We start from the raw sequence: 25,978 nt of genomic DNA, 5'->3' as shown, positions 1-25,978 counted from the left end.
CCCTTCTCCTTAGCAACCAGGCTTCTGTCTCTCTGCATAGGGAGCGGGTGATATTTGTATTGCCGGCTCTCCTGCTTCGCAAGCGTTTCCAGACCAGAAGGTTAATGGCTCCTCTTCTCCCCGGACAGCGTGCTGCACCTTCCACAGACATGCTCCTGGGTCCACAGTGAAAAACGTGTCCCTTTCCTTAAGGCTCTTTCCACAGGCGCAACCGGCTTCTCTCTCAGGCAGAGGGGATGCCCAAACATAGAGGATTTCGCTTCATAAGGGTTTATTACACCGTGCTGAGGAGACCAGCTCAGGCAACAGGAGTATCCCTCAGACTGGACTCTGATTTCCCAAAGATTGCTGTGAATTCCCAGAGGGGATGCCAGGGCAAAGAGGCTTTCGCTCTATGCGGGTTTCACCCATCGAGCTGCGAATATTAGTCTAAGGCAAGCAGCAACAGCAGCCCACAGAAACGACTCTGATTTCCCAGCGACTGCTATGCTTTCGCAGAGGTTTTCAGCTTGGCACGAACCGCACCTTGCTGCTGCTTCCTTACAAAGGCATTGGGTGTTCACTCTGGGCGGCAGGGAAAAAGTGCCACGGGAGAGCTGGTGCCTCTTGGGATTTGCTTTCCCGGGCTCCGAGTTGACGCCCGGGAATCACCTTGCTATGCTGAACTAAGCAGACACAGTCACAACCCTGCAGCAGCTTGCTTGGCCTAGCATGGCAGTCTATGCCTATTACCATCTCCTGGGGTAGGTTAGGCTTTGCTTTTTGCTGTGGCTCTCAGGCAGAATCGGCTCGGCCAGTGTCTTCCCCACAGGAGAGACGAGGCGACAGGATCCCTGCACACGGCCCGTGCACAGATTATGGAGCTTTTGGGGACTGTGCCCACTCTTTCCCCTTAAACCCCGTGCCTCCTCCAAGCTTCCACATCCTAGAGGAACGGCATCTGACTCCCTGTTCTGTCAGGGAGCTGTTTCTGCGAGTTCAGCGTAGGCGCCTGGTGGCTAGCGCATGTCTGCCCCAGGGACAGGTGGCCATGGTGCTGCTGTCTCCTTAGGCCCAGAGGTTCAGGACAGGCATGCTTTCTGCCCAGACTCCTTCCTAAGAGTGGAGTACGCGCCATGCCCTACTCATCCCCTCCTGTCTCCTTAGCAGCCAGGCTTCTGTCTCTTTGCATTTTGAGCGGGTGACAGTTGTATTGCCACCGGCCGCTGTGCCTGCCAGGGTCGGCTCTCCTGCTTCGCAACCGTTTCCAGACCAGAAGGCCACCGGCTCCTGCTCTTTTCACCCGGCAGCGTGCTGCACCTTCCACAGACATGCTCCTGGGGACCGCAGTGAAAAACGTGTCCCTTTCCTTAAGGCTCTTTCCACAGGCACAACCGCGCTTCTCTCTCAGGCAGAGGGGATGCCCAGACAAAGAGGCTTTTGTTGTATGTGGGTTTCTCCCACCGCGAGACTGGGCTCAAGCAAGCAGCATCAGCCCACAGAACGTTTCTCAGCGAATGATGTGCTTTCGCAGAGGCTTTGGCTTGGAGCGAACAGCACTTCGCTTCTGCTTCCTCATCAAGGCTTCAGTCGCGTCAGGGAAGAAGAGCTGCGGGAGAGCTGGTGCCCCTTGTGCCTTGCTTTCCCGGGGTCCCTGTTCGTGTCCTCGGTTCACCCTCCAGGCCGAAATAAGCAGATACAGCCACAACCCTGCAGTAGCCTTCATAGCCTAGGATGGCACTCTATGCACACTACCATCTCCCAGTGTAGGCATCGCTTGGCCTTTTACTCTGGCGCTCAGGCGGATTGTCGGACTAGGCCAGTGCTTTCCCCACACGAAAGGAGAGGTGACAGGATCCATGCACACCGCTCGTGCACTGAATAGGGAGCTTTGGGGGACTGTCCCCACTCCTTACCCTTAAACCGCGTGCCTCCTCCAAGCTTCCACATCCTGGAGGAAGGCGGCATCTAACTCCCCATCAATTCAGGGAGCAGTTTCTGCGAGTTCAGCATAGGCGCCTGGTGGCTAGCGCTTGTCTGCCCCAGGGACAGGTGGACAAGGAGCTGCTGTCTCCTTGGGCACAGAGGTTCAGGACAGGCATGCTTTCTGCCCAGACCCCGTCCTAAGAGTTAGGATGAGCCCTGCCCTACTTATCCCCTTCTCCTTAGCAACCAGGCTTCTGTCTCTCTGCATAGGGAGCGGGTGATAATTGTATTGCCGGCTCTCCTGCTTCGCAAGCGTTTCCAGACCAGAAGGTTAATGGCTCCTCTTCTCCCCGGACAGCGTGCTGCACCTTCCACAGACATGCTCCTGGGTCCACAGTGAAAAACGTGTCCCTTTCCTTAAGGCTCTTTCCACAGGCGCAACCGGCTTCTCTCTCAGGCAGAGGGGATGCCCAAACATAGAGGATTTCGCTTCATAAGGGTTTATTACACCGTGCTGAGGAGACCAGCTCAGGCAACAGGAGTATCCCTCAGACTGGACTCTGATTTCCCAAAGATTGCTGTGAATTCCCAGAGGGGATGCCAGGGCAAAGAGGCATTCGCTCTATGCGGGTTTCACCCATCGAGCTGCGAATATTAGTCTAAGGCAAGCAGCAACAGCAGCCCACAGAAACGACTCTGATTTCCCAGCGACTGCTATGCTTTCGCATAGGTTTTCAGCTTGGCACGAACCGCACCTTGCTGCTGCTTCCTTACAAAGGCATTGGGTGTTCACTCTGGGCGGCAGGGAAAAAGTGCCATGGGAGAGCTGGTGCCTCTTGGGATTTGCTTTCCCGGGCTCCGAATTGACGCCCGGGATTCACCTTGCTATGCTGAACTAAGCAGACACAGTCACAACCCTGCAGCAGCTTGCTTGGCCTAGCATGGCAGTCTATGCCTATTACCATCTCCTGGGGTAGGTTAGGCTTTGCTTTTTGCTGTGGCTCTCAGGCAGACTCGGCTCGGCCAGTGTCTTCCCCACAGGAGAGACGAGGCGACAGGATCCCTGCACACGGCCCGTGCACAGATTATGGAGCTTTTGGGGACTGTGCCCACTCTTTCCCCTTAAACCCCGTGCCTCCTCCAAGCTTCCACATCCTAGAGGAACGGCATCTCACTCCCTGTTCTGTCAGGGAGCTGTTTCTGCGAGTTCAGCGTAGGCGCCTGGTGGCTAGCGCATGTCTGCCCCAGGGACAGGTGGCCATGGTGCTGCTGTCTCCTTAGGCCCAGAGGTTCAGGACAGGCATGCTTTCTGCCCAGACTCCTTCCTAAGAGTGGAGCACGCGCCCTGCCCTACTCATCCCCTCCTGTCTCCTTAGCAGCCAGGCTTCTGTCTCTCTGCATTTTGAGCGGGTGACAGTTGTATTGCCACCGGCCGCTGTGCCTGCCAGGGCCGGCTCTCCTGCTTCGCAACCGTTTCCAGACCAGAAGGCCACCGGCTCCTGCTCTTTTCCCCCGGCAGCGTGCTGCACCTTCCACAGACATGCTCCTGGGGACCGCAGTGAAAAACGTGTCCCTTTCCTTAACGCTCTTTCCACAGGCACAACCACGCTTCTCTCTCAGGCAGAGGGGATGCCCAGGCAAAGAGGCTTTTGTTGTATGTGGGTTTCTCCCACCGCGAGACTGGGCTCAAGCAAGCAGCAGCAGCCCACAGAACGTTTCTCAGCGAATGATGTGCTTTCGCAGAGGCTTTGGCTTGCAGCGAACAGCACTTCGCTGCTGCTTCCTCATCAAGGCTTCAGTCGCGTCAGGGAAGAAGAGCTGCGGGAGAGCTGGTGCCCCTTGTGCCTTGCTTTCCCGGGGTCCCTGTTCGTGTCCTCGGTTCACCCTCCAGGCCGAAATAAGCAGATACAGCCACAACCCTGCAGTAGCCTTCATAGCCTAGGATGGCACTCTATGCACACTACCATCTCCCAGTGTAGGCATCGCTTGGCCTTTTACTCTGGCGCTCAGGCGGATTGTCGGACTAGGCCAGTGCTTTCCCCACACGAAAGGAGAGGTGACAGGATCCATGCACACCGCTCGTGCACTGGATAGGGAGCTTTGGGGGACTGTCCCCACTCCTTACCCTTAAACCGCGTGCCTCCTCCAAGCTTCCACATCCTGGAGGAAGGCGGCATCTAACTCCCCATCAATTCAGGGAGCAGTTTCTGCGAGTTCAGCATAGGTGCCTGGTGGCTAGCGCTTGTCTGCCCCAGGGACAGGTGGACAAGGAGCTGCTGTCTCCTTGGGCACAGAGGTTCAGGACAGGCATGCTTTCTGCCCAGACCCCGTCCTAAGAGTTAGTATGAGCCCTGCCCTACTCATCCCCTTCTCCTTAGCAACCAGGCTTCTGTCTCTCTGCATAGGGAGCGGGTGATAATTGTATTGCCGGCTCTCCTGCTTCGCAAGCGTTTCCAGACCAGAACGTTAATGGCTCCTCATCTCCCCGGACAGCGTGCTGCACCTTCCACAGACATGCTCCTGGGTCCACAGTGAAAAACGTGTCCCTTTCCTTAAGACTCTTTCCACAGGCGCAACCGGCTTCTCTCTCAGGCAGAGGGGATGCCCAAACATAGAGGATTTCGCTTCATAAGGGTTTATTACACCGTGCTGAGGAGACCAGCTCAGGGAACAGGAGTATCCCTCAGACTGGACTCTGATTTCCCAAAGATTGCTGTGAATTCCCAGAGGGGATGCCAGGGCAAAGAGGCTTTCGCTCTATGCGGGTTTCACCCATCGAGCTGCGAATATTAGTCTAAGGCAAGCAGCAACAGCAGCCCACAGAAACGACTCTGATTTCCCAGCGACTGCTATGCTTTCGCAGAGGTTTTCAGCTTGGCACGAACCGCACCTTGCTGCTGCTTCCTTAAAAAGGCATTGGGTGTTCACTCTGGGCGGCAGGGAAAAAGTGCCATGGGAGAGCTGGTGCCTCTTGGGATTTGCTTTCCCGGGCTCCGAGTTGACGCCCGGGATTCACCTTGCTATGCTGAACTAAGCAGACACAGTCACAACCCTGCAGCAGCTTGCTTGGCCTAGCATGGCAGTCTATGCCTATTACCATCTCCTGGGGTAGGTTAGGCTTTGCTTTTTGCTGTGGCTCTCAGGCAGACTCGGCTCGGCCAGTGTCTTCCCCACAGGAGAGTCGAGGCGACAGGTTCCCTGCACACGGCCCGTGCACAGATTATGGAGCTTTTGGGGACTGTGCCCACTCTTTCCCCTTAAACCCCGTGCCTCCTCCAAGCTTCCACATCCTAGAGGAACGGCATCTGACTCCCTGTTCTGTCAGGGAGCTGTTTCTGCGAGTTCAGCGTAGGCGCCTGGTGGCTAGCGCATGTCTGCCCCAGGGACAGGTGGCCATGGTGCTGCTGTCTCCTTAGGCCCAGAGGTTCAGGACAGGCATGCTTTCTGCCCAGACTCCTTCCTAAGAGTGGAGCACGCGCCCTGCCCTACTCATCCCCTCCTGTCTCCTTAGCAGCCAGGCTTCTGTCTCTCTGCATTTTGAGCGGGTGACAGTTGTATTGCCACCGGCCGCTGTGCCTGCCAGGGCCGGCTCTCCTGCTTCGCAACCGTTTCCAGACCAGAAGGCCACCGGCTCCTGCTCTTTTCCCCCGGCAGCGTGCTGCACCTTCCACAGACATGCTCCTGGGGACCGCAGTGAAAAACGTGTCCCTTTCCTTAAGGCTCTTTCCACAGGCACAACCGCGCTTCTCTCTCAGGCAGAGGGGATGCCCAGGCAAAGAGGCTTTTGTTGTATGTGGGTTTCTCCCACCGCGAGACTGGGCTCAAGCAAGCAGCAGCAGCCCACAGAACGTTTCTCAGCGAATGATGTGCTTTCGCAGAGGCTTTGGCTTGGAGCGAACAGCACTTCGCTTCTGCTTCCTCATCAAGGCTTCAGTCGCGTCAGGGAAGAAGAGCTGCGGGAGAGCTGGTGCCCCTTGTGCCTTGCTTTCCCGGGGTCCCTGTTCGTGTCCTCGGTTCACCCTCCAGGCCGAAATAAGCAGATACATCCACAACCCTGCAGTAGCCTTCATAGCCTAGGATGGCACTCTATGCACACTACCATCTCCCAGTGTAGGCATCGTTTGGCATTTTACTCTGGCGCTCAGGCAGATTGTCGGACTAGGCCAGTGCTTTCCCCACACGAAAGGAGAGGTGACAGGATCCATGCACACCGCTCGTGCACTGAATAGGGAGCTTTGGGGGACTGTCCCCACTCCTTACCCTTAAACCGCGTGCCTCCTCCAAGCTTCCACATCCTGGAGGAAGGCGGCATCTAACTCCCCATCAATTCAGGGAGCAGTTTCTGCGAGTTCAGCATAGGCGCCTGGTGGCTAGCGCTTGTCTGCCCCAGGGACAGGTGGACAAGGAGCTGCTGTCTCCTTGGGCACAGAGGTTCAGGACAGGCATGCTTTCTGCCCAGACCCCGTCCTAAGAGTTAGGATGAGCCCTGCCCTACTCATCCCCTTCTCCTTAGCAACCAGGCTTCTGTCTCTCTGCATAGGGAGCGGGTGATAATTGTATTGCCGGCTCTCCTGCTTCGCAAGCGTTTCCAGACCAGAACGTTAATGGCTCCTCATCTCCCCGGACAGCGTGCTGCACCTTCCACAGACATGCTCCTGGGTCCACAGTGAAAAACGTGTCCCTTTCCTTAAGGCTCTTTCCACAGGCGCAACCGGCTTCTCTCTCAGGCAGAGGGGATGCCCAAACATAGAGGATTTCGCTTCATAAGGGTTTATTACACCGTGCTGAGGAGACCAGCTCAGGGAACAGGAGTATCCCTCAGACTGGACTCTGATTTCCCAAAGATTGCTGTGAATTCCCAGAGGGGATGCCAGGGCAAAGAGGCTTTCGCTCTATGCGGGTTTCACCCATCGAGCTGCGAATATTAGTCTAAGGCAAGCAGCAACAGCAGCCCACAGAAACGACTCTGATTTCCCAGCGACTGCTATGCTTTCGCAGAGGTTTTCAGCTTGGCACGAACCGCACCTTGCTGCTGCTTCCTTAAAAAGGCATTGGGTGTTCACTCTGGGCGGCAGGGAAAAAGTGCCATGGGAGAGCTGGTGCCTCTTGGGATTTGCTTTCCCGGGCTCCGAGTTGACGCCCGGGATTCACCTTGCTATGCTGAACTAAGCAGACACAGTCACAACCCTGCAGCAGCTTGCTTGGCCTAGCATGGCAGTCTATGCCTATTACCATCTCCTGGGGTAGGTTAGGCTTTGCTTTTTGCTGTGGCTCTCAGGCAGACTCGGCTCGGCCAGTGTCTTCCCCACAGGAGAGACGAGGCGACAGGATCCCTGCACACGGCCCGTGCACAGATTATGGAGCTTTTGGGGACTGTGCCCACTCTTTCCCCTTAAACCCCGTGCCTCCTCCAAGCTTCCACATCCTAGAGGAACGGCATCTGACTCCCTGTTCTGTCAGGGAGCTGTTTCTGCGAGTTCAGTGTAGGCGCCTGGTGGCTAGCGCATGTCTGCCCCAGGGACAGGTGGCCATGGTGCTGCTGTCTCCTTAGGCCCAGAGGTTCAGGACAGGCATGCTTTCTGCCCAGACTCCTTCCTAAGAGTGGTGCACGCGCCCTGCCCTACTCATCCCCTCCTGTCTCCTTAGCAGCCAGGCTTCTGTCTCTCTGCATTTTGAGCGGGTGACAGTTGTATTGCCACCGGCCGCTGTGCCTGCCAGGGCCGGCTCTCCTGCTTCGCAACCGTTTCCAGACCAGAAGGCCACCGGCTCCTGCTCTTTTCCCCCGGCAGCGTGCTGCACCTTCCACAGACATGCTCCTGGGGACCGCAGTGAAAAACGTGTCCCTTTCCTTAAGGCTCTTTCCACAGGCACAACCGCGCTTCTCTCTCAGGCAGAGGGGATGCCCAGGCAAAGAGGCTTTCGCTGTATGTGGGTTTCTCCCACCGCGAGACTGGGCTCAAGCAAGCAGCAGCAGCCCACAGAACGTTTCTCAGCGAATGATGTGCTTTCGCAGAGGCTTTGGCTTGGAGCGAACAGCACTTCGCTTCTGCTTCCTCATCAAGGCTTCAGTCGCGTCAGGGAAGAAGAGCTGCGGGAGAGCTGGTGCCCCTTGTGCCTTGCTTTCCCGGGGTCCCTGTTCGTGTCCTCGGTTCACCCTCCAGGGCGAAATAAGCAGATACAGCCACAACCCTGCAGTAGCCTTCATAGCCTAGGATGGCACTCTATGCACACTACCATCTCCCAGTGTAGGCATCGCTTGGCCTTTTACTCTGGCGCTCAGGCAGATTGTCGGACTAGGCCAGTGCTTTCCCCACACGAAAGGAGAGGTGACAGGATCCATGCACACCGCTCGTGCACTGAATAGGGAGCTTTGGGGGACTGTCCCCACTCCTTACCCTTAAACCGCGTGCCTCCTCCAAGCTTCCACATCCTGGAGGAAGGCGGCATCTAACTCCCATCAATTCAGGGAGCAGTTAATGCGAGTTCAGCATAGGTGCCTGGTGGCTAGCGCTTGTCTGCCCCAGGGACAGGTGGACAAGGAGCTGCTGTCTCCTTGGGCACAGAGGTTCAGGACAGGCATGCTTTCTGCCCAGACACCGTCCTAAGAGTTAGGATGAGCCCTGCCCTACTCATCCTCTTCTCCTTAGCAACCAGGCTTCTGTCTCTCTGCATAGGGAGCGGGTGATAATTGTATTGCCGGCTCCCCTGCTTCGCAAGCGTTTCCAGACCAGAAGGTTAATGGCTCCTCTTCTCCCCGGACAGCGTGCTGCACCTTCCACAGACATGCTCCTGGGTCCACAGTGAAAAACGTGTCCCTTTCCTTAAGGCTCTTTCCACAGGCGCAACCGGCTTCTCTCTCAGGCAGAGGGCATGCCCAAACATAGAGGATTTCGCTTCATAAGGGTTTATTACACCGTGCTGAGGAGACCAGCTCTGGCAACAGGAGTATCCCTCAGACTGGACTCTGATTTCCCAAAGATTGCTGTGAATTCCCAGAGGGGATGCCAGGGCAAAGAGGCTTTCGCTCTATGCGGGTTTCACCCATCGAGCTGCGAATATTAGTCTAAGGCAAGCAGCAACAGCAGCCCACAGAAACGACTCTGATTTCCCAGCGACTGCTATGCTTTCGCAATGGTTTTCAGCTTGGCACGAACCGCACCTTGCTGCTGCTTCCTTACAAAGGCATTGGGTGTTCACTCTGGGCGGCAGGGAAAAAGTGCCACGGGAGAGCTGGTGCCTCTTGGGATTTGCTTTCCCGGGCTCCGAGTTGACGCCCGGGATTCACCTTGCTATGCTGAACTAAGCAGACACAGTCACAACCCTGCAGCAGCTTGCTTGGCCTAGCATGGCAGTCTATGCCTATTACCATCTCCTGGGGTAGGTTAGGCTTTGCTTTTTGCTGTGGCTCTCAGGCAGACTCGGCTCGGCCAGTGTCTTCCCCACAGGAGAGACGAGGCGACAGGATCCCTGCACACGGCCCGTGCACAGATTATGGAGCTTTTGGGGACTGTGCCCACTCTTTCCCCTTAAACCCCGTGCCTCCTCCAAGCTTCCACATCCTAGAGGAACGGCATCTGACTCCCTGTTCTGTCAGGGAGCTGTTTCTGCGAGTTCAGCGTAGGCGCCTGGTGGCTAGCGCATGTCTGCCCCAGGGACAGGTGGCCATGGTGCTGCTGTCTCCTTAGGCCCAGAGGTTCAGGACAGGCATGCTTTCTGCCCAGACTCCTTCCTAAGAGTGGTGCACGCGCCCTGCCCTACTCATCCCCTCCTGTCTCCTTAGCAGCCAGGCTTCTGTCTCTCTGCATTTTGAGCGGGTGACAGTTGTATTGCCACCGGCCGCTGTGCCTGCCAGGGTCGGCTCTCCTGCTTCGCAACCGTTTCCAGACCAGAAGGCCACCGGCTCCTGCTCTTTTCCCCCGGCAGCGTGCTGCACCTTCCACAGACATGCTCCTGGGGACCGCAGTGAAAAACGTGTCCCTTTCCTTAAGGCTCTTTCCACAGGCACAACCGCGCTTCTCTCTCAGGCAGAGGGGATGCCCAGGCAAAGAGGCTTTCGCTGTATGTGGGTTTCTCCCACCGCGAGACTGGGCTCAAGCAAGCAGCATCAGCCCACAGAACGTTTCTCAGCGAATGATGTGCTTTCGCAGAGGCTTTGGCTTGGAGCGAACAGCACTTCGCTGCTGCTTCCTCATCAAGGCTTCAGTCGCGTCAGGGAAGAAGAGCTGCGGGAGAGCTGGTGCCCCTTGTGCCTTGCTTTCCCGGGGTCCCTGTTCGTGTCCTCGGTTCACCCTCCAGGCCGAAATAAGCAGATACAGCCACAACCCTGCAGTAGCCTTCATAGCCTAGGATGGCACTCTATGCACACTACCATCTCCCAGTGTAGGCATCGCTTGGCCTTTTACTCTGGCGCTCAGGCGGATTGTCGGACTAGGCCAGTACTTTCCCCACACGAAAGGAGAGGTGACAGGATCCATGCACACCGCTGGTGCACTGAATAGGGAGCTTTGGGGGACTGTCCCCACTCCTTACCCTTAAACCGCGTGCCTCCTCCAAGCTTCCACATCCTGGAGGAAGACGGCATCAAACTCCCCATTATTTCAGGGAGCTGTTTCTGAGAGTTCAGCATAGGCCCCTGGTGGCTAGCGCATGTCTGCCCCAGGAACAGGTGGTCAAGGAGCTGCTGTCTCCTTGGGCCCAGATGTTCAGGACAGGCATGCTTTCTGCCCAGACCCCGTCCTAAGAGTTAGTATGAGCCCTGCCCTACTCATCCCCTTCTCCTTAGCAACCAGGCTTCTGTCTCTCTGCATAGGGAGCGGGTGATAATTGTATTGCCGGCTCTCCTGCTTCGCAAGCGTTTCCAGACCAGAAGGTTAATGGCTCCTCTTCTCCCCGGACAGCGTGCTGCACCTTCCACAGACATGCTCCTGGGTCCACAGTGAAAAACGTGTCCCTTTCCTTAAGGCTCTTTCCACAGGCGCAACCGGCTTCTCTCTCAGGCAGAGGGGATGCCCAAACATAGAGGATTTCGCTTCATAAGGGTTTATTACACCGTGCTGAGGAGACCAGCTCAGGCAACAGGAGTATCCCTCAGACTGGACTCTGATTTCCCAAAGATTGCTGTGAATTCCCAGAGGGGATGCCAGGGCAAAGAGGCTTTCGCTCTATGCGGGTTTCACCCATCGAGCTGCAAATATTAGTCTAAGGCAAGCAGCAACAGCAGCCCACAGAAACGACTCTGATTTCCCAGCGACTGCTATGCTTTCGCCGAGGTTTTCAGCTTGGCACGAACCGCACCTTGCTGCTGCTTCCTTACAAAGGCATTGGGTGTTCACTCTGGGCGGCAGGGAAAAAGTGCCATGGGAGAGCTGGTGCCTCTTGGGATTTGCTTTCCCGGGATCCGAGTTGACGCCCGGGATTCACCTTGCTATGCTGAACTAAGCAGACACAGTCACAACCCTGCAGCAGCTTGCTTGGCCTAGCATGGCAGTCTATGCCTATTACCATCTCCTGGGGTAGGTTAGGCTTTGCTTTTTGCTGTGGCTCTCAGGCAGACTCGGCTCGGCCAGTGTCTTCCCCACAGGAGAGACGAGGCGACAGGATCCCTGCACACGGCCCGTGCACAGATTATGGAGCTTTTGGGGACTGTGCCCACTCTTTCCCCTTAAACCCCGTGCCTCCTCCAAGCTTCCACATCCTAGAGGAACGGCATCTGACTCCCTGTTCTGTCAGGGAGCTGTTTCTGCGAGTTCAGCGTAGGCGCCTGGTGGCTAGCGCATGTCTGCCCCAGGGACAGGTGGCCATGGTGCTGCTGTCTCCTTAGGCCCAGAGGTTCAGGACAGGCATGCTTTCTGCCCAGACTCCTTCCTAAGAGTGGTGCACGCGCCCTGCCCTACTCATCCCCTCCTGTCTCCTTAGCAGCCAGGCTTCTGTCTCTCTGCATTTTGAGCGGGTGACAGTTGTATTGCCACCGGCCGCTGTGCCTGCCAGGGTCGGCTCTCCTGCTTCGCAACCGTTTCCAGACCAGAAGGCCACCGGCTCCTGCTCTTTTCCCCCGGCAGCGTGCTGCACCTTCCACAGACATGCTCCTGGGGACCGCAGTGAAAAACGTGTCCCTTTCGTTAAGGCTCTTTCCACAGGCACAACCGCGCTTCTCTCTCAGGCAGAGGGGATGCCCAGGCAAAGAGGCTTTCGCTGTATGTGGGTTTCTCCCACCGCGAGACTGGGCTCAAGCAAGCAGCATCAGCCCACAGAACGTTTCTCAGCGAATGATGTGCTTTCGCAGAGGCTTTGGCTTGGAGCGAACAGCACTTCGCTGCTGCTTCCTCATCAAGGCTTCAGTCGCGTCAGGGAAGAAGAGCTGCGGGAGAGCTGGTGCCCCTTGTGCCTTGCTTTCCCGGGGTCCCTGTTCGTGTCCTCGGTTCACCCTCCAGGCCGAAATAAGCAGATACAGCCACAACCCTGCAGTAGCCTTCATAGCCTAGGATGGCACTCTATGCACACTACCATCTCCCAGTGTAGGCATCGCTTGGCCTTTTACTCTGGCGCTCAGGCGGATTGTCGGACTAGGCCAGTACTTTCCCCACACGAAAGGAGAGGTGACAGGATCCATGCACACCGCTCGTGCACTGAATAGGGAGCTTTGGGGGACTGTCCCCACTCCTTACCCTTAAACCGCGTGCCTCCTCCAAGCTTCCACATCCTGGAGGAAGGCGGCATCTAACTCCCCATCAATTCAGGGAGCATTTTCTGCGAGTTCAGCATAGGCGCCTGGTGGCTAGCGCTTGTCTGCCCCAGGGACAGGTGGACAAGGAGCTGCTGTCTCCTTGGGCACAGAGGTTCAGGACAGGCATGCTTTCTGCCCAGACCCCGTCCTAAGAGTTAGGATGAGCCCTGCCCTACTCATCCCCTTCTCCTTAGCAACCAGGCTTCTGTCTCTCTGCATAGGGAGCGGGTGATAATTGTATTGCCGGCTCTCCTGCTTCGCAAGCGTTTCCAGACCAGAAGGTTAATGGCTCCTCATCTCCCCGGACAGCGTGCTGCACCTTCCGCAGACATGCTCCTGGGTCCACAGTGAAAAACGTGTCCCTTTCCTTAAGGCTCTTTCCACAGGCGCAACCGGCTTCTCTCTCAGGCAGAGGGGATGCCCAAACATAGAGGATTTCGCTTCATAAGGGTTTATTACACCGTGCTGAGGAGACCAGCTCAGGCAACAGGAGTATCCGTCAGACTGGACTCTGATTTCCCAAAGATTGCTGTGAATTCCCAGAGGGGATGCCAGGGCAAAGAGGCTTTCGCTCTATGCGGGTTTCACCCATCGAGCTGCGAATATTAGTCTAAGGCAAGCAGCAACAGCAGCCCACAGAAACGACTCTGATTTCCCAGCGACTGCTATGCTTTCGCCGAGGTTTTCAGCTTGGCACGAACCGCACCTTGCTGCTGCTTCCTTACAAAGGCATTGGGTGTTCACTCTGGGCGGCAGGGAAAAAGTGCCATGGGAGAGCTGGTGCCTCTTGGGATTTGCTTTCCCGGGCTCCGAGTTGACGCCCGGGATTCACCTTGCTATGCTGAACTAAGCAGACACAGTCACAACCCTGCAGCAGCTTGCTTGGCCTAGCATGGCAGTCTATGCCTATTACCATCTCCTGGGGTAGGTGAGGCTTTGCTTTTTGCTGTGGCTCTCAGGCAGACTCGGCTCGGCCAGTGTCTTCCCCACAGGAGAGACGAGGCGACAGGATCCCTGCACACGGCCCGTGCACAGATTATGGAGCTTTTGGGGACTGTGCCCACTCTTTCCCCTTAAACCCCGTGCCTCCTCCAAGCTTCCACATCCTAGAGGAACGGCATCTGACTCCCTGTTCTGTCAGGGAGCTGTTTCTGCGAGTTCAGCGTAGGCGCCTGGTGGCTAGCGCATGTCTGCCCCAGGGACAGGTGGCCATGGTGCTGCTGTCTCCTTAGGCCCAGAGGTTCAGGACAGGCATGCTTTCTGCCCAGACTCCTTCCTAAGAGTGGAGCATGCGCCCTGCCCTACTCATCCCCTCCTGTCTCCTTAGGAGCCAGGCTTCTGTCTCTCTGCATTTTGAGCGGGTGACAGTTGTATTGCCACCGGCCGCTGTGCCTGCCAGGGCCGGCTCTCCTGCTTCGCAACCGTTTCCAGACCAGAAGGCCACCGGCTCCTGCACTTTTCCCCCGGCAGCGTGCTGCACCTTCCACAGACATGCTCCTGGGGACCGCAGTGAAAAACGTGTCCCTTTCCTTAAGGCTCTTTCCACAGGCACAACCGCGCTTCTCTCTCAGGCAGAGGGGATGCCCAGACAAAGAGGATCTTGTTGTATGTGGGTTTCTCCCACCGCGAGACTGGGCTCAAGCAAGCAGCATCAGCCCACAGAACGTTTCTCAGCGAATGATGTGCTTTCGCAGAGGCTTTGGCTTGGAGCGAACAGCACTTCGCTTCTGCTTCCTCATCAAGGCTTCAGTCGCGTCAGGGAAGAAGAGCTGCGGGAGAGCTGGTGCCCCTTGTGCCTTGCTTTCCCGGGGTCCCTGTTCGTGTCCTCGGTTCACCCTCCAGGCCGAAATAAGCAGATACAGCCACAACCCTGCAGTAGCCTTCATAGCCTAGGATGGCACTCTATGCACACTACCATCTCCCAGTGTAGGCATCGCTTGGCCTTTTACTCTGGCGCTCAGGCGGATTGTCGGACTAGGCCAGTGCTTTCCCCACACGAAAGGAGAGGTGACAGGATCCATGCACACCGCTCGTGCACTGAATAGGGAGCTTTGGGGGACTGTCCCCACTCCTTACCCTTAAACCGCGTGCCTCCTCCAAGCTTCCACATCCTGGAGGAAGGCGGCATCTAACTCCCCATCAATTCAGGGAGCAGTTTCTGCGAGTTCAGCATAGGCGCCTGGTGGCTAGCGCTTGTCTGCCCCAGGGACAGGTGGACAAGGAGCTGCTGTCTCCTTGGGCACAGAGGTTCAGGACAGGCATGCTTTCTGCCCAGACCCCGTCCTACGAGTTAGGATGAGCCCTGCCCTACTCATCCCCTTCTCCTTAGCAACCAGGCTTCTGTCTCTCTGCATAGGGAGCGGGTGATAATTGTATTGCCGGCTCTCCTGCTTCGCAAGCGTTTCCAGACCAGAAGGTTAATGGCTCCTCTTCTCCCCGGACAGCGTCCTGCACCTTCCACAGACATGCTCCTGGGTCCACAGTGAAAAACGTGTCCCTTTCCTTAAGGCTCTTTCCACAGGCGCAACCGGCTTCTCTCTCAGGCAGAGGGGATGCCCAAACATAGAGGATTTCGCTTCATAAGGGTTTATTACACCGTGCTGAGGAGACCAGCTCAGGCAACAGGAGTATCCGTCAGACTGGACTCTGATTTCCCAAAGATTGCTGTGAATTCCCAGAGGGGATGCCAGGGCAAAGAGGCTTTCGCTCTATGCGGGTTTCACCCATCGAGCTGCGAATATTAGTCTAAGGCAAGCAGCAACAGCAGCCCACAGAAACGACTCTGATTTCCCAGCGACTGCTATGCTTTCGCAGAGGTTTTCAGCTTCGCACGAACCGCACCTTGCTGCTGCTTCCTTACAAAGGCATTGGGTGTTCACTCTGGGCGGCAGGGAAAAAGTGCCACGGGAGAGCTGGTGCCTCTTGGGATTTGCTTTCCCGGGCTCCGAGTTGACGCCCGGGATTCACCTTGCTGTGCTGAGCTAAGCAGACACAGTCACAACCCTGCAGCAGCTTGCTTGGCCTAGCATGGCAGTCTATGCCTATTACCATCTCCTGGGGTAGGTGAGGCTTTGCTTTTTGCTGTGGCTCTCAGGCAGACTCGGCTCGGCCAGTGTCTTCCCCACAGGAGAGACGAGGCGACAGGATCCCTGCACACGGCCCGTGCACAGATTATGGAGCTTTTGGGGACTGTGCCCACTCTTTTCCCTTAAACCCCGTGCCTCCTCCAAGCTTCCACATCCTAGAGGAACGGCATCTGACTCCCTGTTCTGTCAGGGAGCTGTTTCTGCGAGTTCAGCGTAGGCGCCTGGTGGCTAGCGCATGTCTGCCCCAGGGACAGGTGGCCATGGTGCTGCTGTCTCCTTAGGCCCAGAGGTTCAGGACAGGCATGCTTTCTGCCGAGACTCCTTCCTAAGAGTGGAGCATGCGCCCTGCCCTACTCATCCCCTCCTGTCTCCTTAGCAGCCAGGCTTCTGTCTCTCTGCATTTTGAGCGGGTGACAGTTGTATTGCCACCGGCCGCTGTGCCTGCCAGGGCCGGCTCTCCTGCTTCGCAACCGTTTCCAGACCAGAAGGCCACCGGCTCCTGCTCTTTTCCCCCGGCAGCGTGCTGCACCTTCCACAGACATGCTCCTGGGGACCGCAGTGAAAAACGTGTCCCTTTCCTTAAGGCTCTTTCCACAGGCACAACCGCGCTTCTCTCTCAGGCAGAGGGGATGCCCAGGCAAAGAGGCTTTTGTTGTATGTGGGTTTCTCCCACCGCGAGACTGGGCTCAAGCAAGCAGCAGCAGCCCACAGAACGTTTCTCAGCGAATGATGTGCTTTCGCAGAGGCTTTGGCTTGGAGCGAACAGCACTTCGCTTCTGCTTCCTCATCAAGGCTTCAGTCGCGTCAGGGAAGAAGAGCTGCGGGAGAGCTGGTGCCCCTTGTGCCTTGCTTTCCCGGGGTCCCTGTTCGTGTCCTCGGTTCACCCTCCAGGCCGAAATAAGCAGATACAGCCACAACCCTGCAGTAGCCTTCATAGCCTAGGATGGCACTCTATGCACACTACCATCTCCCAGTGTAGGCATCGCTTGGCCTTTTACTCTGGCGCTCAGGCGGATTGTCGGACTAGGCCAGTGCTTTCCCCACACGAAAGGAGAGGTGACAGGATCCATGCACACCGCTCGTGCACTGAATAGGGAGCTTTGGGGGACTGTCCCCACTCCTTGCCCTTAAACCGCGTGCCTCCTCCAAGCTTCCACATCCTGGAGGAAGGCGGCATCTAACTCCCCATCAATTCAGGGAGCAGTTTCTGCGAGTTCAGCATAGGCGCCTGGTGGCTAGCGCTTGTCTGCCCCAGGGACAGGTGGACAAGGAGCGGCTGTCTCCTTGGGCACAGAGGTTCAGGACAGGCATGCTTTCTGCCCAGACCCCGTCCTAAGAGTTAGGATGAGCCCTGCCCTACTCATCCCCTTCTCCTTAGCAACCAGGCTTCTGTCTCTCTGCATAGGGAGCGGGTGATAATTGTATTGCCGGCTCTCCTGCTTCGCAAGCGTTTCCAGACCAGAAGGTTAATGGCTCCTCTTCTCCCCGGACAGCGTGCTGCACCTTCCACAGACATGCTCCTGGGTCCACAGTGAAAAACGTGTCCCTTTCCTTAAGGCTCTTTCCACAGGCGCAACCGGCTTCTCTCTCAGGCAGAGGGGATGCCCAAACATAGAGGATTTCGCTTCATAAGGGTTTATTACACCGTGCTGAGGAGACCAGCTCAGGCAACAGGAGTATCCCTCAGACTGGACTCTGATTTCCCAATGATTGCTGTGAATTCCCAGAGGGGATGCCAGGGCAAAGAGGCTTTCGCTCTATGCGGGTTTCACCCATCGAGCTGCGAATATTAGTCTAAGGCAAGCAGCAACAGCAGCCCACAGAAACGACTCTGATTTCCCAGCGACTGCTATGGTTTCGCAGAGGTTTTCAGCTTGGCACGAACCGCACCTTGCTGCTGCTTCCTTAAAAAGGCATTGGGTGTTCACTCTGGGCGGCAGGGAAAAAGTGCCATGGGAGAGCTGGTGCCTCTTGGGATTTGCTTTCCCGGGCTCCTAGTTGACGCCCGGGATTCACCTTGCTATGCTGAACTAAGCAGACACAGTCACAACCCTGCAGCAGCTTGCTTGGCCTAGCATGGCAGTCTATGCCTATTACCATCTCCTGGGGTAGGTGAGGCTTTGCTTTTTGCTGTGGCTCTCAGGCAGACTCGGCTCGGCCAGTGTCTTCCCCACAGGAGAGACGAGGCGACAGGATCCCTGCACACGGCCCGTGCACAGATTATGGAGCTTTTGGGGACTGTGCCCACTCTTTCCCCTTAAACCCCGTGCCTCCTCCAAGCTTCCACATCCTAGAGGAACGGCATCTGACTCCCTGTTCTGTCAGGGAGCTGTTTCTGCGAGTTCAGCGTAGGCGCCTGGTGGCTAGCGCATGTCTGCCCCAGGGACAGGTGGCCATGGTGCTGCTGTCTCCTTAGGCCCAGAGGTTCAGGACAGGCATGCTTTCTGCCCAGACTCCTTCCTAAGAGTGGAGCACGCGCCCTGCCCTACTCATCCCCTCCTGTCTCCTTAGCAGCCAGGCTTCTGTCTCTCTGCATTTTGAGCGGGTGACAGTTGTATTGCCACCGGCCGCTGTGCCTGCCAGGGCCGGCTCTCCTGCTTCGCAACCGTTTCCAGACCAGAAGGCCACCGGCTCCTGCTCTTTTCCCCCGGCAGCGTGCTGCACCTTCCACAGACATGCTCCTGGGGACCGCAGTGAAAAACGTGTCCCTTTCCTTAAGGCTCTTTCCACAGGCACAACCGCGCTTCTCTCTCAGGCAGAGGGGATGCCCAGGCAAAGAGGCTTTCGTTGTATGTGGGTTTCTCCCACCGCGAGACTGGGCTCAAGCAAGCAGCAGCAGCCCACAGAACGTTTCTCAGCGAATGATGTGCTTTCGCAGAGGCTTTGGCTTGGAGCGAACAGCACTTCGCTTCTGCTTCCTCATCAAGGCTTCAGTCGCGTCAGGGAAGAAGAGCTGCGGGAGAGCTGGTGCCCCTTGTGCCTTGCTTTCCCGGGGTCCCTGTTCGTGTCCTCGATTCACCCTCCAGGCCGAAATAAGCAGATACAGCCACAACCCTGCAGTAGCCTTCATAGCCTAGGATGGCACTCTATGCACACTACCATCTCCCAGTGTAGGCATCGCTTGGCCTTTTACTCTGGCGCTCAGGCGGATTGTCGGACTAGGCCAGTGCTTTCCCCACACGAAAGGAGAGGTGACAGGATCCATGCACACCGCTCGTACACTGAATAGGGAGCTTTGGGGGACTGTCCCCACTCCTTACCCTTAAACCGCGTGCCTCCTCCAAGCTTCCACATCCTGGAGGAAGGCGGCATCTAACTCCCCATCAATTCAGGGAGCAGTTTCTGCGAGTTCAGCATAGGCGCCTGGTGGCTAGCGCTTGTCTGCCCCAGGGACAGGTGGACAAGGAGCTGCTGTCTCCTTGGGCACAGAGGTTCAGGACAGGCATGCTTTCTGCCCAGACCCCGTCCTAAGAGTTAGGATGAGCCCTGCCCTACTCATCCCCTTCTCCTTAGCAACCAGGCTTCTGTCTCTCTGCATAGGGAGCGGGTGATAATTGTATTGCCGGCTCTCCTGCTTCGCAAGCGTTTCCAGACCAGAAGGTTAATGGCTCCTCATCTCCCCGGACAGCGTGCTGCACCTTCCACAGACATGCTCCTGGGTCCACAGTGAAAAACGTGTCCCTTTCCTTAAGGCTCTTTCCACAGGCGCAACCGGCTTCTCTCTCAGGCAAAGGGGATGCCCAAACATAGAGGATTTCGCTTCATAAGGGTTTATTACACCGTGCTGAGGAGACCAGCTCAGGGAACAGGAGTATCCCTCAGACTGGACTCTGATTTCCCAAAGATTGCTGTGAATTCCCAGAGGGGATGCCAGGGCAAAGAGGCTTTCGCTCTATGCGGGTTTCACCCATCGAGCTGTGAATATTAGTCTAAGGCAAGCAGCAACAGCAGCCCACAGAAACGACTCTGATTTCCCAGCGACTGCTATGCTTTCGCAGAGGTTTTCAGCTTGGCACGAACCGCACCTTGCTGCTGCTTCCTTAAAAAGGCATTGGGTGTTCACTCTGGGCGGCAGGGAAAAAGTGCCATGGGAGAGCTGGTGCCTCTTGGGATTTGCTTTCCCGGGCTCCGAGTTGACGCCCGGGATTCACCTTGCTATGCTGAACTAAGCAGACACAGTCACAACCCTGCAGCAGCTTGCTTGGCCTAGCATGGCAGTCTATGCCTATTACCATCTCCTGGGGTAGGTTAGGCTTTGCTTTTTGCTGTGGCTCTCAGGCAGACTCGGCTCGGCCAGTGTCTTCCCCACAGGAGAGACGAGGCGACAGGATCCCTGCACACGGCCCGTGCACAGATTATGGAGCTTTTGGGGACTGTGCCCACTCTTTCCCCTTAAACCCCGTGCCTCCTCCAAGCTTCCACATCCTAGAGGAACGGCATCTGACTCCCTGTTCTGTCAGGGAGCTGTTTCTGCGAGTTCAGCGTAGGCGCCTGGTGGCTAGCGCATGTCTGCCCCAGGGACAGGTGGCCATGGTGCTGCTGTCTCCTTAGGCCCAGAGGTTCAGGACAGGCATGCTTTCTGCCCAGACTCCTTCCTAAGAGTGGAGCACGCGCCCTGCCCTACTCATCCCCTCCTGTCTCCTTAGCAGCCAGGCTTCTGTCTCTCTGCATTTTGAGCGGGTGACAGTTGTATTGCCACCGGCCGCTGTGCCTGCCAGGGCCGGCTCTCCTGCTTCGCAACCGTTTCCAGACCAGAAGGCCACCGGCTCCTGCTCTTTTCCCCCGGCAGCGTGCTGCACCTTCCACAGACATGCTCCTGGGGACCGCAGTGAAAACGTGTCCCTTTCCTTAAGGCTCTTTCCACAGGCACAACCGCGCTTCTCTCTCAGGCAGAGGGGATGCCCAGGCAAAGAGGCTTTTGTTGTATGTGGGTTTCTCCCACCGCGAGACTGGGCTCAAGCAAGCAGCAGCAGCCCACAGAACGTTTCTCAGCGAATGATGTGCTTTCGCAGAGGCTTTGGCTTGGAGCGAACAGCACTTCGCTTCTGCTTCCTCATCAAGGCTTCAGTCGCGTCAGGGAAGAAGAGCTGCGGGAGAGCTGGTGCCCCTTGTGCCTTGCTTTCCCGGGGTCCCTGTTCGTGTCCTCGGTTCACCCTCCAGGGCCAAATAAGCAGATACAGCCACAACCCTGCAGTAGCCTTCATAGCCTAGGATGGCACTTATGCACACTACCATCTCCCAGTGTAGGCATCGCTTGGCCTTTTACTCTGGCGCTCAGGCAGATTGTCGGACTAGGCCAGTGCTTTCCCCACACGAAAGGAGAGGTGACAGGATCCATGCACACCGCTCGTGCACTGAATAGGGAGCTTTGGGGGACTGTCCCCACTCCTTACCCTTAAACCGCGTGCCTCCTCCAAGCTTCCACATCCTGGAGGAAGGCGGCATCTAACTCCCCATCAATTCAGGGAGCAGTTACTGCGAGTTCAGCATAGGTGCCTGGTGGCTAGCGCTTGTCTGCCCCAGGGACAGGTGGACAAGGAGCTGCTGTCTCCTTGGGCACAGAGGTTCAGGACAGGCATGCTTTCTGCCCAGACCCCGTCCTAAGAGTTAGGATGAGCCCTGCCCTACTCATCCCCTTCTCCTTAGCAACCAGGCTTCTGTCTCTCTGCATAGGGAGCGGGTGATAATTGTATTGCCGGCTCTCCTGCTTCGCAAGCGTTTCCAGACCAGAAGGTTAATGGCTCCTCTTCTCCCCGGACAGCGTGCTGCACCTTCCACAGACATGCTCCTGGGTCCACAGTGAAAAACGTGTCCCTTTCCTTAAGGCTCTTTCCACAGGCGCAACCGGCTTCTCTCTCAGGCAGAGGGCATGCCCAAACATAGAGGATTTCGCTTCATAAGGGTTTATTACACCGTGCTGAGGAGACCAGCTCTGGCAACAGGAGTATCCCTCAGACTGGACTCTGATTTCCCAAAGATTGCTGTGAATTCCCAGAGGGGATGCCAGGGCAAAGAGGCTTTCGCTCTATGCGGGTTTCACCCATCGAGCTGCGAATATTAGTCTAAGGCAAGCAGCAACAGCAGCCCACAGAAACGACTCTGATTTCCCAGCGACTGCTATGCTTTCGCAATGGTTTTCAGCTTGGCACGAACCGCACCTTGCTGCTGCTTCCTTACAAAGGCATTGGGTGTTCACTCTGGGCGGCAGGGAAAAAGTGCCACGGGAGAGCTGGTGCCTCTTGGGATTTGCTTTCCCGGGCTCCGAGTTGACGCCCGGGATTCACCTTGCTATGCTGAACTAAGCAGACACAGTCACAACCCTGCAGCAGCTTGCTTGGCCTAGCATGGCAGTCTATGCCTATTACCATCTCCTGGGGTAGGTTAGGCTTTGCTTTTTGCTGTGGCTCTCAGGCAGACTCGGCTCGGCCAGTGTCTTCCCCACAGGAGAGACGAGGCGACAGGATCCCTGCACACGGCCCGTGCACAGATTATGGAGCTTTTGGGGACTGTGCCCACTCTTTCCCCTTAAACCCCGTGCCTCCTCCAAGCTTCCACATCCTAGAGGAACGGCATCTGACTCCCTGTTCTGTCAGGGAGCTGTTTCTGCGAGTTCAGCGTAGGCGCCTGGTGGCTAGCGCATGTCTGCCCCAGGGACAGGTGGCCATGGTGCTGCTGTCTCCTTGGGCCCAGAGGTTCAGGACAGGCATGCTTTCTGCCCAGACTCCTTCCTAAGAGTGGAGCACGCGCCATGCCCTACTCATCCCCTCCTGTATCCTTAGCAGCCAGGCTTCTTTCTCTCTGCATTTTGAGCGGGTGACAGTTGTATTGCCACCGGCCGCTGTGCCTGCCAGGGTCGGCTCTCCTGCTTCGCAACCGTTTCCAGACCAGAAGGCCACCGGCTCCTGCTCTTTTCCCCCGGCAGCGTGCTGCACCTTCCACAGACATGCTCCTGGGGACCGCAGTGAAAAACGTGTCCCTTTCCTTAACGCTCTTTCCACAGGCACAACCACGCTTCTCTCTCAGGCAGAGGGGATGCCCAGGCAAAGAGGCTTTTGTTGTATGTGGGTTTCTCCCACCGCGAGACTGGGCTCAAGCAAGCAGCAGCAGCCCACAGAACGTTTCTCAGCGAATGATGTGCTTTCGCAGAGGCTTTGGCTTGGAGCGAACAGCACTTCGCTGCTGCTTCCTCATCAAGGCTTCAGTCGCGTCAGGGAAGAAGAGCTGCGGGAGAGCTGGTGCCCCTTGTGCCTTGCTTTCCCGGGGTCCATGTTCGTGTCCTCGGTTCACCCTCCAGGCCGAAATAAGCAGATACAGCCACAACCCTGCAGTAGCCTTCATAGCCTAGGATGGCACTCTATGCACACTACCATCTCCCAGTGTAGGCATCGCTTGGCCTTTTACTCTGGCGCTCAGGCGGATTGTCGGACTAGGCCAGTGCTTTCCCCACACGAAAGGAGAGGTGACAGGATCCATGCACACCGCTCGTGCACTGAATAGGGAGCTTTGGGGGACTGTCCCCACTCCTTACCCTTAAACCGCGTGCCTCCTCCAAGCTTCCACATCCTGGAGGAAGACGGCATCTAACTCCCCATTATTTCAGGGAGCTGTTTCTGCGAGTTCAGCATAGGCCCCTGGTGGCTAGCGCATGTCTGCCCCAGGAACAGGTGGTCAAGGAGCTGCTGTCTCCTTGGGCCCAGAGGTTCAGGACAGGCATGCTTTCTGCCCAGACCCCGTCCTAAGAGTTAGTATGAGCCCTGCCCTACTCATCCCCTTCTCCTTAGCAACCAGGCTTCTGTCTCTCTGCATAGGGAGCGGGTGATAATTGTATTGCCGGCTCTCCTGCTTCGCAAGCGTTTCCAGACCAGAAGGTTAATGGCTCCTCTTCTCCCCGGACAGCATGCTGCACCTTCCACAGACATGCTCCTGGGTCCACAGTGAAAAACGTGTCCCTTTCCTTAAGGCTCTTTCCACAGGCGCAACCGGCTTCTCTCTCAGGCAGAGGGGATGCCCAAACATAGAGGATTTCGCTTCATAAGGGTTTATTACACCGTGCTGAGGAGACCAGCTCAGGCAACAGGAGTATCCCTCAGACTGGACTCTGATTTCCCAAAGATTGCTGTGAATTCCCAGAGGGGATGCCAGGGCAAAGAGGCTTTCGCTCTATGCGGGTTTCACCCATCGAGCTGCGAATATTAGTCTAAGGCAAGCAGCAACAGCAGCCCACAGAAACGACTCTGATTTCCCAGCGACTGCTATGCTTTCGCAGAGGTTTTCAGCTTGGCACGAACCGCACCTTGCTGCTGCTTCCTTACAAAGGCATTGGGTGTTCACTCTGGGCGGCAGGGAAAAAGTGCCACGGGAGAGCTGGTGCCTCTTGGGATTTGCTTTCCCGGGCTCCGAGTTGACGCCCGGGATTCACCTTGCTATGCTGAACTAAGCAGACACAGTCACAACCCTGCAGCAGCTTGCTTGGCCTAGCATGGCAGTCTATGCCTTTTACCATCTCCTGGGGTAGGTTAGGCTTTGCTTTTTGCTGTGGCTCTCAGGCAGACTCGGCTCGGCCAGTGTCTTCCCCACAGGAGAGACGAGGCGACAGGATCCCTGCACACGGCCCGTGCACAGATTATGGAGCTTTTGGGGACTGTGCCCACTCTTTCCCCTTAAACCCCGTGCCTCCTCCAAGCTTCCACATCCTAGAGGAACGGCATCTGACTCCCTGTTCTGTCAGGGAGCTGTTTCTGCGAGTTCAGCGTAGGCGCCTGGTGGCTAGCGCATGTCTGCCCCAGGGACAGGTGGCCATGGTGCTGCTGTCTCCTTAGGCCCAGAGGTTCAGGACAGGCATGCTTTCTGCCCAGACTCCTTCCTAAGAGTGGAGCACGCGCCCTGCCCTACTCATCCCCTCCTGTCTCCTTAGCAGCCAGGCTTCTGTCTCTCTGCATTTTGAGCGGGTGACAGTTGTATTGCCACCGGCCGCTGTGCCTGCCAGGGCCGGCTCTCCTGCTTCGCAACCGTTTCCAGACCAGAAGGCCACCGGCTCCTGCTCTTTTCCCCCGGCAGCGTGCTGCACCTTCCACAGACATGCTCCTGGAGACCGCAGTGAAAAACGTGTCCCTTTCCTTAAGGCTCTTTCCACAGGCACAACCGCGCTTCTCTCTCAGGCAGAGGGGATGCCTAGGCAAAGAGGCTTTCGCCGTATGTGGGTTTCTCCCACCGCGAGACTGGGCTCAAGCAAGCAGCATCAGCCCACAGAACGTTTCTCAGCGAATGATGTGCTTTCGCAGAGGCTTTGGCTTGGAGCGAACAGCACTTCGCTGCTGCTTCCTCATCAAGGTTTCAGTCGCGTCAGGGAAGAAGAGCTGCGGGAGAGCTGGTGCCCCTTGTGCCTTGCTTTCCCGGGGTCCCTGTTCGTGTCCTCGGTTCACCCTCCAGGCCGAAATAAGCAGATACAGCCACAACCCTGCAGTAGCCTTCATAGCCTATGATGGCACTCTATGCACACTACCATCTCCCAGTGTAGGCATCGCTTGGCCTTTTACTCTGGCGCTCAGGCGGATTGTCGGACTAGGCCCGTGCTTTCCCCACACGAAAGGAGAGGTGACAGGATCCATGCCCACCGCTCGTGCACTGAATAGGGAGCTTTGGGGGACTGTCCCCACTCCTTACCCTTGAACCGCGTGCCTCCTCCTAGCTTCCACATCCTCGAGGAAGACGGCATCTAACTCCCCATTATTTCAGGGAGCTGTTTCTGCGAGTTCAGCATAGGCCCCTGGTGGCTAGCGCATGTCTGCCCCAGGAACAGGTGGTCAAGGAGCTGCTGTCTCCTTGGGCCCAGAGGTTCAGGACAGGCATGCTTTCTGCCCAGACCCCGTCCTAAGAGTTAGTATGAGCCCTGCCCTACTCATCCCCTTCTCCTTAGCAACCAGGCTTCTGTCTCTCTGCATAGGGAGCGGGTGATAATTGTATTGCCGGCTCTCCTGCTTCGCAAGCGTTTCCAGACCAGAAGGTTAATGGCTCCTCTTCTCCCCGGACAGCGTGCTGCACCTTCCACAGACATGCTCCTGGGTCCACAGTGAAAAACGTGTCCCTTTCCTTAAGGCTCTTTCCACAGGCGCAACCGGCTTCTCTCTCAGGCAGAGGGCATGCCCAAACATAGAGGATTTCGCTTCATAAGGGTTTATTACACCGTGCTGAGGAGACCAGCTCTGGCAACAGGAGTATCCCTCAGACTGGACTCTGATTTCCCAAAGATTGCTGTGAATTCCCA

The sequence above is a fragment of the Mustela lutreola genome, chromosome 17 (genome assembly GCF_030435805.1).
Source record: "Mustela lutreola isolate mMusLut2 chromosome 17, mMusLut2.pri, whole genome shotgun sequence".
NCBI lineage: Eukaryota > Metazoa > Chordata > Mammalia > Carnivora > Mustelidae > Mustela > Mustela lutreola.
Note: the sequence above shows the minus strand (reverse complement) of the source record.